The sequence below is a fragment of the Polistes fuscatus genome, unplaced genomic scaffold (genome assembly GCF_010416935.1).
Source record: "Polistes fuscatus isolate 324 unplaced genomic scaffold, CU_Pfus_HIC Scaffold7, whole genome shotgun sequence".
NCBI lineage: Eukaryota > Metazoa > Arthropoda > Insecta > Hymenoptera > Vespidae > Polistes > Polistes fuscatus.
In genome coordinates this window covers 3,596,891-3,612,251 of record NW_025113151.1, presented here as the reverse complement: position 1 = coordinate 3,612,251, position 15,361 = coordinate 3,596,891, and the positions used below count along the sequence as shown (strand labels likewise).

The window sequence follows — 15,361 nt, the reverse complement described above, 5'->3', positions numbered from 1 at the left end:
TTCGTGCAAATTCGTCGAAATCAATGGAACGCAATCAAATGTACGCGAATTTTGCAATAGCGGTTACGGAGACACCTTCCACCGTCAGATATCGACTAACAATCGGAAATATATATATATATATATATATTTATTATATTATCATTGAAGGTATAAAACGTAATTCTTTTGTTTCGTTAAATTTATGAGAAATAAAATGTTTCGGTCTATCTAACGCCATCGTCAATTTCATTTGAGATCGTAGAAAATAATTGAAACAAATAAAATATATCCAGGCACCAGAAGGGGTGGGGGGTAAGTGTGGGTGTATCACTACTGATGTACCCATTACTAAATTTTTGCTTGAATATATAATAATGTAAATATATATTATAAATATTAAAATATCTTATTATTATACACTAGATATATTCTTGAATATTGAATATTATATATTATATATAGTATGTTTACGGTGAAAAAGATTTAACACTATTTTTGCCGTGATTTTGCGTGCGTATATCTATTTCGATCAAAAAGTATTTTTTTTTTAATTCAATATAAGCTGGAAAAAAAAATAATATCGCTAAATTTATGTAACAACTAATGTTCGAAAAGTCAAAAAATGAATTGTATTATCATGTGAAAAATAATTAATTGATCCATATATACGATAACTGTCAATTAGAATCGTACATGTTGATAAAACTGTAGAAACTGAAGAAATATCAACGTTTAATGATTGGTCATTCTTTGTTTTTACGGTAATTCAAATATTTTTTAGGATAAGAATCAATTTAATATCCTTTAAAGTAAAAATAATACACAATACATTTCTATTAATATCCTTTGAATATTGAACAATTTCGATCTGATATTTTATTAAATGATAATTTTCAATTAAACAAATGTATTCAAGCTTAAGCAACCCAAAATATTCGTAAAAGTGTATTGGAATGTTAAACATACCTTTAATGATGGTTAATTAATCGAAGAAAATCTATATTGTAGTTTAAAACCACGGATTATAAGTTCAACGTACCGTCCTCTTCGAAATCCAACGTTAAACTAATCGTTTATCCTCTATGAAAGTTAGTTAAAATGCTTTTATTGATTGTTGTTTATATTACTTACCGAATGTTATATATGTATAACAAAAATAATAATCGTAATAAATACAATTTAAAATTATATTTTTCTTATTTCAAAGTCTTATTTATGTGTAATATAATATAACTATCGCGCGTTTAGATTACACGCATTCTTTTTTTTTTGTGTTAATTTATTTTTCCATCAGCAATATTTAGACATTCTATAATATCCCCGTATAATTTGAACATTAACCGTAACCATATGTACTCTCAGTGATTAAGTAATAAAAAAAAACAAAAAATAAAAATAAATAAATAAATAAATAAAGACTGAAAAGGAAAGAAAAAAAAACAAAATCGTACGGTCCAATTATTTTTATCCCACGGTAGAATAAAATTCTCGGGTGGGATTTTAACGACGTCCTTGAAGATGGTAACAGGGTGAAAAATTCGTTACCATCGAACGGAACATCCGTGTCAAAGAGCGAAATTAACTATCCTTTCATCCCCCGTGTTTTTCTTTTTTCTTTTTTGTTTATTTCCACTCTCTTTTCTCTTTTTTTTGGGTTTTTTATTTTTATCTCCAAATAAAAAAAAAGAAAAAAGAAATAACGTAGATGAAAAGATGTGCCTTTGTAAGAGTTAAAAGTCGAAAGAACCGAATAGAAGAAAGAGAGAGAAAATCGAGAACGGAACTATATCGAGTTCATGGTTCACCAGTCAATTTTAATAGCGGTATCCCTTTGAAGGGAATCAACGATGTTCGTCGTCACCGATTAAAACCATCGCAGCAGTTGTGCTGGACAAATTTAAAGGGGTCGAATGACGAACGTCACACAACCCTCGACGAGCTTTCTGTATGAACACATGTAAACGTAAGTACGTAGATTTATGTGTATGAGAATGCAGGTATTATGTGAACTATGCATGTACATAGTTATTATGTGTATATGTATATATGAGTTATGCGTGTAATACTCGTCAAGAATTTATTACACGGGTTGTGATTTACCGTGCACCAGTCATTTGTCGAAAGATTAAATTGCAACGGGTACCGAAAAATGACTCGTTCCGTCTGCTACATTTTTTGTCCTTGTCATACACGTTTCCTAATATTTTCTACATTATTCCCACCCTTCCCTCCATCACTCCCCACTTACTCTATTTTTCTTTCGTTATCATTTCGTGTGTTAGAACTTGTAAAGAAAATTGTGTACTATAAAAATCTCGATAGAAAAATATTTAGTTTCTTTTATTTATTTCTTTTTATTTATCGTTTATATCGCGACGAAAGTCGCTAATTAACATTTATGTTAATCAAAATTATTGCTCGTCAAATATATTTTTAATGGGAAATATTAGATTTTGTACAGTATATGCTATTACATTTTATTAATTATTATTATTATCATTATTTTATTAATGCTTTCACACACTACTATTGATGATTTTTTACGGAATAATTAAACAAATAAATTTAATATTTAAAATTATTTACTATTATTAACATTATATGTTTATGTTATACCTGATCATATATCTTATTTTTTATTACGAATGAAATTATAATGCAGAAACTAAACGTATAAGGGTCTTGAAATATTAAAACTATTTACTGTATGAATAAAAAAATTATGTTATTACCGATAAGATTATTTGAACAAATGTTACATACTATTTCAAATTCAAGAGATCCCACATACGAGAAAAAATATTATACCAAAGTAAGAGAATAAAGGAAATGTAGTCATAAATTACGAAATACGAAAAACGAAATTCAAGCTTTTTAATTGTTTTCAAAAAAAGCTGATTACCATTTTAGAGATAAATAAACATTTTACGAATAGTTTCAAGTAAAACTTGTGCAGAAGTCATTACAATCTAATTCAAAGAATCTATTTTTCATAAAATTACTTTAAAAACGAATATTAGTAAATCACAAAAAAAAATCAAACTAATCTCTCGCCTTATCAATTTCCAATCAAATGTTGCAAATCTTTTTATCAAAGAAAAACAACTTATCTACATGATAATAATCAGATATATTTAGCAATAAAAGAAACACCGTTACGTACAAGAACGTAATCCTACCTATATTTAACATCCTTCAGGATAGCAATAAAAATGTAACGATGTGATGGAATATTTTTCTTTTATCCAATTTCTTTCTTTCTTTCTTTGTTTCTTTCTTGTTTACTACTGCAGTCTTTTCTTGAAAGGATACTTCATTAATACGACATACTACTCCAACGATGCAACACTTTTTGTATTTTTTCAACCGACATTATATGACCCGAGAAAGAAAGGATAGAAATGTAAAAAGAAAAAGAGAAGAAGAAAATTGAACCAGATATTTTTCTTCTCCTTTGCGTCGTTATTACCACGACAAGTTCATAAAATAACTAACATTTATATGCAATAAATATTTCGCACGAAGTTATTAATATCGGTCGACATTGGAATTAAATAAGAATGTCTTTTAAAATTAATTCACCTGTTGAAGATCTAATTACAAATTTCTATATAGAGAGTTTTTATTATTTTATATGGTTTGAATGTATTTTTTTGAAGGAAGAATAAAAATTAATTGTTTGCATTGTTTTTACATTGAATTGCATACAAAATAATTAACGAGTAACTGTATTCGATGATTTCAAGATCGATTATTTAATAATCGATTATTCTGAAGTTTTACGATTCAAATTATTTAGATGTATGTTTCTAAAAATAGATGTAATATATTGTTTTTGCATCGAATTTTAACAAAATTACTAAATTATTGCAATAATTTAAAGATTGGTAATAAGTTAATAATTAATTCTGAAGTTTTATTATTTCACATTATTTGAATGTGTATTTTTGGAGAAGTATTAAAATTCTATTGTTTACGTTGTTTGAGATTAAATTGAATTGTATACAAAATAATAATGACAATTCAAAGACTGGTAATAATTTAAATAAATTCTGAAATTTAATAATTTCATATTTTTCAGATGTATATCATAAAAAAGAAGACTAAAAATGAATTTTTTGTCACTGTTTCAATATCGTGTTTGTATTGAATTGTAAAAAAAAATGAAATTAACGACTAAAGTTACGCGATTATTTAAGAATAAGAAATAATTTAATAATTCATTTTAAAATTCTCTCTCAATAATATCTCGCGTTGCTTGACCTTTAAAAAAATAAATGAAAAACAAATTGATTGCATTGTCCATATTGAATTGTGTATATAAAAAGATTAATGACTAACGTTATACGATATTTCGAAGATCACAAATAAAACTATATAAATCTTCGATATTATTCGATACTTCGATATAAAACAATTCGTTAAATAAATTCCTTTAAAAGCAACGAGAAAAGGAAAGAAAAGAAAAGGAAAAAAAATTATCGATTAATATAAACAAACTAGATACAGAATAGATAACAATTTTTGTGAATGATAGTGAAAAACGTTTGAAAAATTTAATTGGATCGTATATAAAATACAAAATATTAAAATATCGAGCAGATAAATACATTGTTGTGTACCAGAAAGTCGAGAAAATTTGAGAAAAATAAGGTCAATGCTACGAAATAACTAATGGCCGACAATTCGTAATGGATATTCAAACTACCAAGCATCGTCCAATAAAATAAGCATTAAAGAAAGAAAGAAAAGAAGATAGAACGAGAAATAATCACATTTTAACTTATCCCACGTTTTACAAGCGAAGCGATATCCATTACAAATTCGAATTATCATTGACACGAATAAATTCTTCTTCTTTATTTCTTTCGTTTTTGGTAAGGAAACCTTATCAGTAACTGTGCAATCAAATCTTTTAAGTGCTGATATAACTGATGCATAAACGGACAGTTATGTTTATTGGCATGGAGGCTCATGTTTCGACTGTGTATTTAATTTTTATTTTTATTTTTGTGTTCGATGTTAACTATCAACATTGTCGATTTAAGTCCAGTGTATTAGTATAAATCGATATCTAAAATAATAAATAGTTATTTATTACGTGAACGCGTTCGATTTTATTCTGTATTACACAACAGAAATAAGTTGATCATTTTTCTGCATGCCCACCCACAAAACGCTAACAAACAGTTTCAAACTGTTTCCTTTGCAAAAAGTTAATGCAATTCTAAGATTTCTTTCTTCTTCTTGTTACACTTACATTAAAGTTAAATTTATAGTTAACGAAAAACCGTCAATTACCATTCGAAATACGAAGAAATAAACTTGCAAATGAATCGCTTTATAATGATATCATTATATATAGATTCATTTATTTTTATTTCGATATATTCAAAAATTACTTGAGAATTTGAATAACATTTTGTAAGATAAAAATATGTGAAATTTTTATTGTCCAATAACAATTAAGTAATAAAGCTGATAAATAAAAACAATATTCTTTTTACTTTTTACGTGCAAATTAATTCATAACACATTATACAAAAAAAAAAACAGTGTACGCATCGACATTTTCAAATGAAAACAATTCTCGATGAATTCCTAAGAATATTTACATTAACGAATACATTTACATCGTTATTAACGATATAAAAATAATCTTAACTTATTTTTTCGAAGAAATGTTGGATTTAAACCATTTAAGAAAAAAAATTAAAAAAATAAAAAGCCCAGTTTATATGAATTGTTCAGTTGATATTTTAGTTTCATTCGACTTTTTACAAACCTCCCCCCCATATTATTTCTTCATTTTCGTTAGATCTAAAAATATCAAACAAGAAGGAGCTCGAAGTACCTTGAAGGATACTTTTCGAAATAAATCATACCCCAGGAACTACGATGAATCAAATCGGATAAGCCCCTCGTCCATTGGCGAAAGCTTCGAAACTGCGGGAAATAAGCTCCGAGACCCATCGGAAAGAAAGTACATGAAGGTTCTAGCTACATGGAAACGAAGCGAAACTTTGCAAATTTAATCGAAGCGTTGACTCGAGCCCCTACCCCCTCGATTCTCTCCACCCCTCCCCTCTCCAACCCCCTCTCTCTTTCTCCCTCTCTTTCTCTTCGAACGGGGTACCATTATCGAGCTTTTTTAAATTGGAAATATCGGAAAAGTTTTGGAGAAAAGGCGTTACGTAGACGACGATAAGCAAATCAATGGATTTTATAGGAACAAACGATCGTTATCGAAATACATTTACCGTTTTAACAGTATGTTCCCTTCTGTTCGTCGCATTTAGATCCTTTGAAGAACGCAAATCCGAGGAAAAGGAAGGAAGAAAAAAAAAGAAAGAAAAAAACCTACGGTTCCGACAAGCGCAAATTAAATGATTTTTTTCTGCTGGCTTCGACAACGAGAAAAGAAAAAAAAAAAGAAGATTAAATTAATTGGATAAACGCATTTCTTAAAGTGGATATTATATTAGGCAAAATAATAGTATTTTATAACTTTTTCGTAATTTTTATTGATTGATAAAGTTTATTTGCATTCTTTTTTGTTTTTTTTAGATGAATTTAGGATTGCATTGTTCTCGTAATATTATTTGGATCTGGCAATACTTGCGTGCGTTTGGCAATAAGTTGAAAAAAACAAAATTGTGATATTTATTTGTATAGTCAAAAGTTATACTGTCTTGAATATGGGTGAAAAAATATGACGCACTTCAAAATTGTATTTTTTATAAAAAAAAGATAAAATACGAATGCAGCTGCTACAAAATCTGTGATATTTGGGAACATGATGCAATATCAATATGTATAGTACACAGCTTTCATAGGTTCAAACATTTCAAATCTGAAAAGTTGAATGTCAAAGATTGTAAATAATACAAATTATAGTAATTAAAAATAATATCAATTATAACTATAAAAATCTTGAAAAAACGACAATTTATAAGTAAAACACACATTTTATTTAACGCATTTAATTAAATATTGACATTAATCGAATGTAATCCTTTTTCAAAAAAAAAGAAACAAATATTCTTCGAAGAATAATATATTTTTTTAATTTCAATTATCGCTATGATATCTTCATGCTAACACGAGGGGATATTTTCGAATGACAAAAAAATACGATAAAATATAAATGAGAGACGAAAGAAATGAAGAATAAAATATCCTATACGTATGATTCCTATCCTATACTTCCCATTTTCGTTATAAATGTAAATATAATAATAATAATAATAATAATTATTATTATTATTATTATTATAATAATAAAAATTAAAAGAGGAACAAAATTCACATGAAAATCCATTCGTGAATATTCGCATTGGAAAAGTGCAAAAAAAAATCCGTAACCAGTAAAAAAAAGTTTCGATGAAGTTTCTCGCGTGAATGCTACCACCAACTGGATAGGATTTTTTATCCAGGAAAAATTGAATCGTTACAGTAGACCGTAGTTGGTCGAGGCTGATGGGTTATGTTATACCACTATTGATCCGACTCAAACTTTTCAGTTTCCATCGAGTTTCGCCTATCATAAACATCCTTCTAATATTTTTTTTGTTTCCCTTTTTTCTTTCCTCTTTTCTTTCTCTATACCTCAATCTTCTTCTCTTGTTTTTTGTTGTTGTCGTTGTTGTTTTTTTTCTTTTTCCGTTCCAAATACATTACACTGACAAGATAGTTCCTCAACTTCAACTTTTTTCCATGCTCGAACGTGCAAGAAAATATATTCATTTCTTTTCTACGCAAATTTTTCATCTGATCAAACACAGCCATTAACTATTTACCGTAATAACAAGTCACTGTTTCGTAACAGGACGAATCCGGAATAATGTTAACTGGAAAGTTGAACCAAATGGAAAAGGAAATTTGCTTTTATTGTTTATTGTCCTCTTGTGCAAACTCTATAAATAAATTTTATTGTTAAATTATCAAGAGATCGTTCGTGTCAGACTTTAGAAGAAAAATTGAAGACAACACGCTTTAATATTTTGATTTATGTATTTCCAAATTTATACTGAGTGTATTATTTATTAATCAGTACGAACTAAATATATCTACATTCATATAGATATTGTAGACTTCGTAAACAATTTAGGACGTTGAATTAATTGGACCGGCACTCGAATTCGAATTTTCCGTTTTCCAGGCAACTGTTCTAATATTTTATCTATCCAAAGCCTTTGTATCAATTTCCATACGAATGCCTACTTTATTTGGAATAGAAATATATACTCGATCATAGAAAATTATATATAGATTTTATTTAAAATTTTCTTTCACTTTCAATTTTAATTATAAACTCCTCGCTAGCGAAAAATGGCATACGATTTATTTATTTGCTTCATTTACTGAGAATTCTAAAAAAAATTACACTTAGGCTATTCTTATTTTAACGTATAAGAATTAATAAAATTAATCTATAATAAAACATAAGATATTTCTCAATTCTAAATGGTTTTTTTTTGCTAATTTAAATTAACTTGAGATTTTTTGCAAAATAAATTCTACTTTCAACGAGTCAATACATTATGTGAATAAAAATATTAAATATTAAAATTGAAATACGATATATGTGGTGCTGAGTGTATGCAACATCCAACGGAGTGTTATAAAACACTGCAAATATTATATTCTAATTTTTTTATTTCAATTAAATCTAATTAATAATTGTAAGAAATGGAACTGCACTATCTTCATGAAATTCTTCATTAGAATTGTCGCCAAATAGTTTGTACGAGTTTCAACCTTTTATTATAATGTTTGCTTAATATTCCAGTTTTTTTGTTAATCTGTGAATTCGATATGTACAAACGTATGTTAAAATAATCTTTAAGTTTAAATCAAGTGTCATTCATCAAATAGGGTAGGTATATGTCCAGACTAGTTTCAAGGTCATTTTTTCTAATAATAGTTTTTTTCTAGCATAAAGTTTTGGAAAAAGATTCTCATTGTTGGCTTAAGTGACCTAAAATATCTTCGATCAAAAAGTTTACAAAAGTTCGAACACTGTAGTTTATACTGATTTTTTTCCCGATGAGTTACTATAAGCTTCTATATTTTCCGGTCAACTGTTGTCTTTATTTTGTGTACTTTTCACGTGAATTGTCTATCGAGAAGAAAGAAAAATAAGTTCGAGGTTCGTTATCGGTTCACGATACTAAACTAGAAAGAATATAAGAAATTTGGATCACATCCAAAAACGTTAACAATACAAAAACAGAGATTTGTTGACTTACATTGAAAAATGTAATCTTCATCGAACTCGATAATAATTAAAAATTTATTCCTTTTATTAAATCATATGAAATAGTATTATTTGATATCTACGTGAATAAACCCAATAGAAATAGTTCACAATTTAGTGTTGTCAATCCTGTTTGTAGCAATTTGTGGTGGTAATGCTTAATTGCGGTAAAGACATAACTGTCAAACTATTGTGTCTGTTCTAATTCACTTAAGTTAGGGTAAGTTCTGATAGAATGTTCCGATGTTGCTAGCTATTGACTATGATTCTAATTAATTATATTTTCCTCGATTGTGCAATAGATCACCTACGTAATTTATGAGGACATATTCCCTCATTCTCTCAAAGACCTGAGCGTGGAATTTGGCCAAAAGCAATAGTTTGCGTGCAAGCTTATCGATTGCCAAATGTGATGAGAGAATTCTGCTTGTTTAGATAAACAAATTTTTATGATTATAAATTCTAGTCTTAAGTTTTTGTAGAACGAAATTTTAGAAAATTAAAAGACCGATGAGGACATTTAATTTAATTTTACAAAAAATCTATTTCCATTTACAAAACCGTTATACAGATAAACATAATTTTAATTAAATTTTCTAACCAAAAAACAAATCCCCGTAACTAAAATAAAAAAAAAATACAAATTTCTTCATTTTTATTGAAATTTAAAATTCATCCTTAAAGAAATTAATTCTAGAAAAGTACATAACTTGTCCATCCGCGTTTTATTTCTTCATAATTAAAATAATAATGTTAAATTAATAATATATCGTTTTTCATTATATAAAAAAAGAAAAAAATGTTCTTCTTATTACTAAAATGAAAAATTCGTGGTATTATAAGCGATTAAATTAATTGTAAATTTTTCGAGTTGGTATGAAAAATACTTTACTACGCACGTAAAAAATAAACAAAAACTCTTCTATCATATTTCTAAGAGTTAACACACGATCTCTTATTGATCTCGTCTATCCTACTGCGCTTCCTTCTTCCATTTAACGTTTATTACATGCCATCGGATTCATTGGAGAAACATCTATTGTTTCACTGTCAAACGATCCTTCCCAACACCGTCAACGGTGTTATCTCGCATCCGTTGGAAATGTTTCCGATACACGTACTATCTTGTCGATTCTCTCGGAGAATTTATCCTAAGATTAGATTCGAGACAACATACAATGACATGGGGTTTTCGATACCGATGCAGCAATAATCTTCTATCATCGATCCAATATCAAAACTTATTTTCAAATCACTTTTGTAATCTATTTTCATTCTTTTCAACATTAGTCTTGGGTGCCGAAAGTAGTTTCATGTGTTTCTCTTAAAAACCCTAAGAAAGAAAGAAATAACTTTACTTCAACCTGAAGTTCTCCTGTTTCTTCGAAAAACTTTTAAGAACACGACAAAGTTAGTAACAAATTTACGAAAATTTCCTAAGTACAGAAACTCTTCATCCAAATTTACTTATACATAGAAAAAGCTTCTCTCTCTCTCTCTCTCTCTCTCTCTCTCTCTCTCTCTCTTTGTCTCTCTTATTCTTTCTCATCAAGCAATTTTCGTCCTTTTGCAGAATACACAAAGAAAGTTATTACTCTCTCGTTTATTCACTTGATCGAACTATTCGTGACAGCATGATGCGGAAAATGAATAGTGGTCGAGGAAGAAGTTACAAAAGTCTTACTTTCTGAATTATCTTGAAGCTAACAAATGTAGGTGACTTTAACGTTAAGAACAAACTCTTGTCTTCGAATAGCCTTGATAATTTATTATCGTAAACTCGTGGTTTTCTTTCGATTGAACGTAAATCTCTTTGTTCTGAAACTTCGATAATGTGGGTAAAAAAAAAATCACCCAGAAAGAATTCTTTTTTTCTCTACATTTGATAAAGAAGCAAAAATTTAAATTAATCGTTCGCATTTTTCTATCAAACCAAAATCATCGATAAGTACAAACCGAACGAAATTCCGATATATTTGACGGATATTCGATTTCTTGTAAAACGTGTTAATTAAAAGTGGAGATATGATGATATTGGATGATCGATATATAGTATAGAATTTCATTCGAACGTAATCGTGGCATCGTTTAACACTGATATTGAAAAAAAGTAATTTAAGGAAACAATAAATATTCGTTTCAAATGAAATGTTTTGTCTGCTGACCCGCGTCTTTTTTTAACATATTAAATGCCACACAAAATTTACATGACTTGATCGTAACACCTACAAGAATTTATTACTATGCGTTCCATATTATGTTAAAATATTATTTAGAACATAAAACTTAATAAGAGGTGATCGTGAGCAACCCATTTATCCTGTTGGGGCTCACCGGTAACTCCCGACGGCGCTGAAATGCAATTTTTCGTTTTGATTTAATCAACAAATCGCCGAAATTACACAATCGTAGTAATCCTGGTTTCGCCGGTCACCGGTGACCCCCGTGACATTACGAACAAGCTTAATGCTGGTCACCGGTAATCCCGATAACATTCAACGTATTCAATTTATTCAAAACCACTGATATCAATTTAAATCTATCCTCTTTTTCATGGGTATGTGTTAAAAAAAAATTTTTGTCTAAAATATTAATGTATAAGAATAAATCCAAATATTTGGTATTTCACCGAAGTATTTGGTACGTGTTGACAAGCGACTATATGAATCTTGATATTCTCCAATTGCGGTCTTTCACAGTAACAGATATATATAGATCAACGAAGAAACTTTAACATTATTTGTTAGAGAAGAAATAGTATCCATCAATAAACGTTATAATAAAATTGAAACACGTACAAACTATTTAAATGGCGATAGATCTAATGAAAAATTGAAACTATGCAAACCTCACTTGTTATTGTTATTAATTAAATTTAATTAAAATAAATGAAACAGAAAATATATATATACGTTCGTGTAGAATCAACAAAACAAATTAATTATTCTTTCATTCAGTTCTTTTCACGTTTAAAAAGGGGAAGAAAATAGAATGAAGGGAAAAAAGGGTGATAAAGTAGCAAAAATAAGGACTCTTTCTGTCTTTTTCTTTTTATCTTTCTCTCTCACCGGTCCTTTTAAACCCGTCCACTCACTTGCTCTCAGCAACTCTAACTTCTAGTATCGTTTTCCTTCTTTGTTTCTCATATGAACCTCGCAGGCTTTCACAAAATCTCAGGAGTCCTCGTAAAGATAACAAAGATCGCACCAACAAGGCTAGTCTTTTATACCTCGAATAATACCCAAGACATTCTTTAATCAAGAATTTTGCAAACCCTAGCCTTCACCACCATCATCACCATTACCATGAATACTACCACTTGTATTATACCTGGTGTTGTAATTCCTAACAGGATGAACAAAGGAAGAACCTTTGACGATCGATCAGATAAATCGTGTACAAGTGGTCAAAATAAGTGCTAAATCGGTTGATCATTCTAAATCCGTGATTACTATCGTGAATATCACGCTCTTGAATGGAAATAATTTGATATTTTACAGTTGAAAAATCTTAAAATTAATTATTAACAATACATTTTTTGATTTGAACTTTTTTTTCTTTCATTATTTTTTCTTTTTCATGGATATCTTGCATTGATTCTTTGTAAATTTTTTCAAACCAAGTTAATAACCATCTAGGTATCCTCCTAGGGAATAGGAGTTTACTTTTTGAACAATAAAATTTATATGTTAATGAGAATGAGGAGGGATAATCAGGTTTTTTAAGATATTTAAAGAAATGTTTAAAGAGATGTCAATTTTGTGAACTAATTTACGTGTATTAAAAATTTCAGACTCTTTACTTTCGTAGTTGTAAGTATTTATAATATTTAGTGTTCATGTGTGTGTGTGTTTATGTATGTGTATGAGTAATAAAAACACAAGAGAATAATAATGGTAAAACAGAAAGAATAAATGAGAACAGAAAAACTTGAGTTGCTAGAAAAAGGATAAATAAAAAGTAGTTTTTATTAGGATTTAGTAAAGTTCGCATTGCTATGGTCTTTTATGATCGTATTTTAAAACATTAATTACTTAATTAACTATATTATTATCAATTGATAATATACGTTGATTATATATATATAGAAATATTTTTCTTACAAATTACTAATTGTAAGTGTGTTGGATTATTAATTGTAGTTATTCTTACAAATAATTAGAATTAGGATACTGATGATGAAATTTTTAATCGGTTTACATATGATATAAATTTATTCTCAAAATCGGCACGAACTTTACGGACAACTTAATACTTCAGTTTTTTATCACAAGAAAAATAAAGGAAAATATAAGATAGATAGGAAACTTTAAGAAAACTTTATCTTCATGATCCCGACGTAAGAAAAGACTACAGGTAACTCAACAGAAGGTTGCTTATCAAACTTTAATCTCTTAACACTAGAGAACTACCAGCAATTAATTGAGTTAGTGTACGTAATATAGAACATCATGATATATTGGCAAGTAAATAACGTGAACTATCGATGACGACGTGAAATATTACATATTTTTTTCTATAACTTTTTATCATAATAATTGAATTTTTATCAAAATGTAATTATTTACGTAGAAAATGTGTAGTATTTTGTTGTTTTAATGCAAGTTTCGTTCCAATAAATACAAATTTTTGATACCAATATCTATAATTACAAAACCTTGCTATGGAAAAATTGGTCAATTTTTGCAACAATGTGTAGTTTACAGTAATAAGAACAATAATGGAGTAAAACGATCTAATTTAACAAACGGTTCTTATAAAAACGGACATCACGAATCATATATATGTATGATAAATAAAAAATATTTTGTTCTTTTATTATTTTTCCAAACATAAAGAATGTTTATTTTTATTCCGCATTTATATGCATAAGGCAAAGCTATTTTTTGCATTTTATGCGAAAAACGCACGGAACGTGTCAACACTCAAACAGCTAATGTCAAAATAAGCCAAATATTATTAAAACAAATATGTAAATGATATTATTCACATTTACATTAAAAAAAGAAAAAAAATTAAATAAAATAGATATTGGTTTCATTTAAATTAATTATTTTAATTGCTGGTATTGAGATAAAATTAGTATCAATTCAAAATAAACAAAATATTCTTGTAAAAAACTATATACTATATATAAAAACTATATATCATACATTTTTATATTAAAAAAGAAAACAAATTGTGTCGATTAATTTTACTTTAATTAATCATTTTCATTCATTTCTAGTATTGACAAAATTAATGTTAATACTTTATAAACGAAATATTATTAAAAAAAAAATCTAAACGTAATATTACTAATCAGTATCTTTTAACAAATTACAATAATCATAACGTCAATTAATTAATCTTATAAATAAAATAAAAAAACAATTATATACCGTGAGAAATAATTACCGCATCTCAACCGATCTTAAGCCTATTAACGAACGACGGATAGAATTTAAAACAGCAAAAATAAGGAAGGAACAAAAAAAAAGGACCGAGAAAATCCTCTTTCCACGGACTTACAATTAGCACGGTTTATTCCGAGAGAAAAAAAAAGAGGAAGAAAGAAAGAAAGAAGAACATCTTTTTATTGGTATTCCTAATTGTTATCATTATTATTATTATTAATTTTCATTATAAGTATATACATTCGAATTTCGTTTAGTTTTAATTTTCTTCTTCTTCTCCCTCTCTCTCTTTCTCACTACCACTTGACTACGTAACTGCTACCACACAATCGACCATCCATTTTCGGCCTAACAAACGATTATAGAGGAGGTTTAACAATTTGCGGATACAAAGTGCAAACACTCATACTCACACGCGCGCACACACACACGCAGGTATACACGCAAACATACACTAATACAAGAAATGAAGAGATGGATACAGAAAGAGATAGAAATAGAAACAGTTTAGAGTGAGACGGGCGTGTACTCGTTGATACTCGAGTTTCGAAAATTAAAGCCACGAGATTAGCAAATCGTACTCTTCTGATTAGTAAATATGTTCAACTCATTTGCCAATTCGACCGATTTCATTTCCAATTCGAATTATTTTCATTCTATATAAATCTGCAATTTGTTTTTTGATCAAAGCGAGATAAAAATTCATGGATTTTTTTTATCGATT

At 28.1% G+C, this 15,361-nt stretch overlaps 1 protein-coding gene across 5 annotated transcripts in view; it reads right to left on the bottom strand.

The window, feature by feature from the left end:
* The window catches only part of LOC122524392 (inactive dipeptidyl peptidase 10), a 130,247-nt gene that overhangs the window by 109,345 nt on the left and 5,541 nt on the right, over positions 1 to 15,361 (bottom strand). The gene's annotated exons all lie outside the window — the stretch shown is intronic.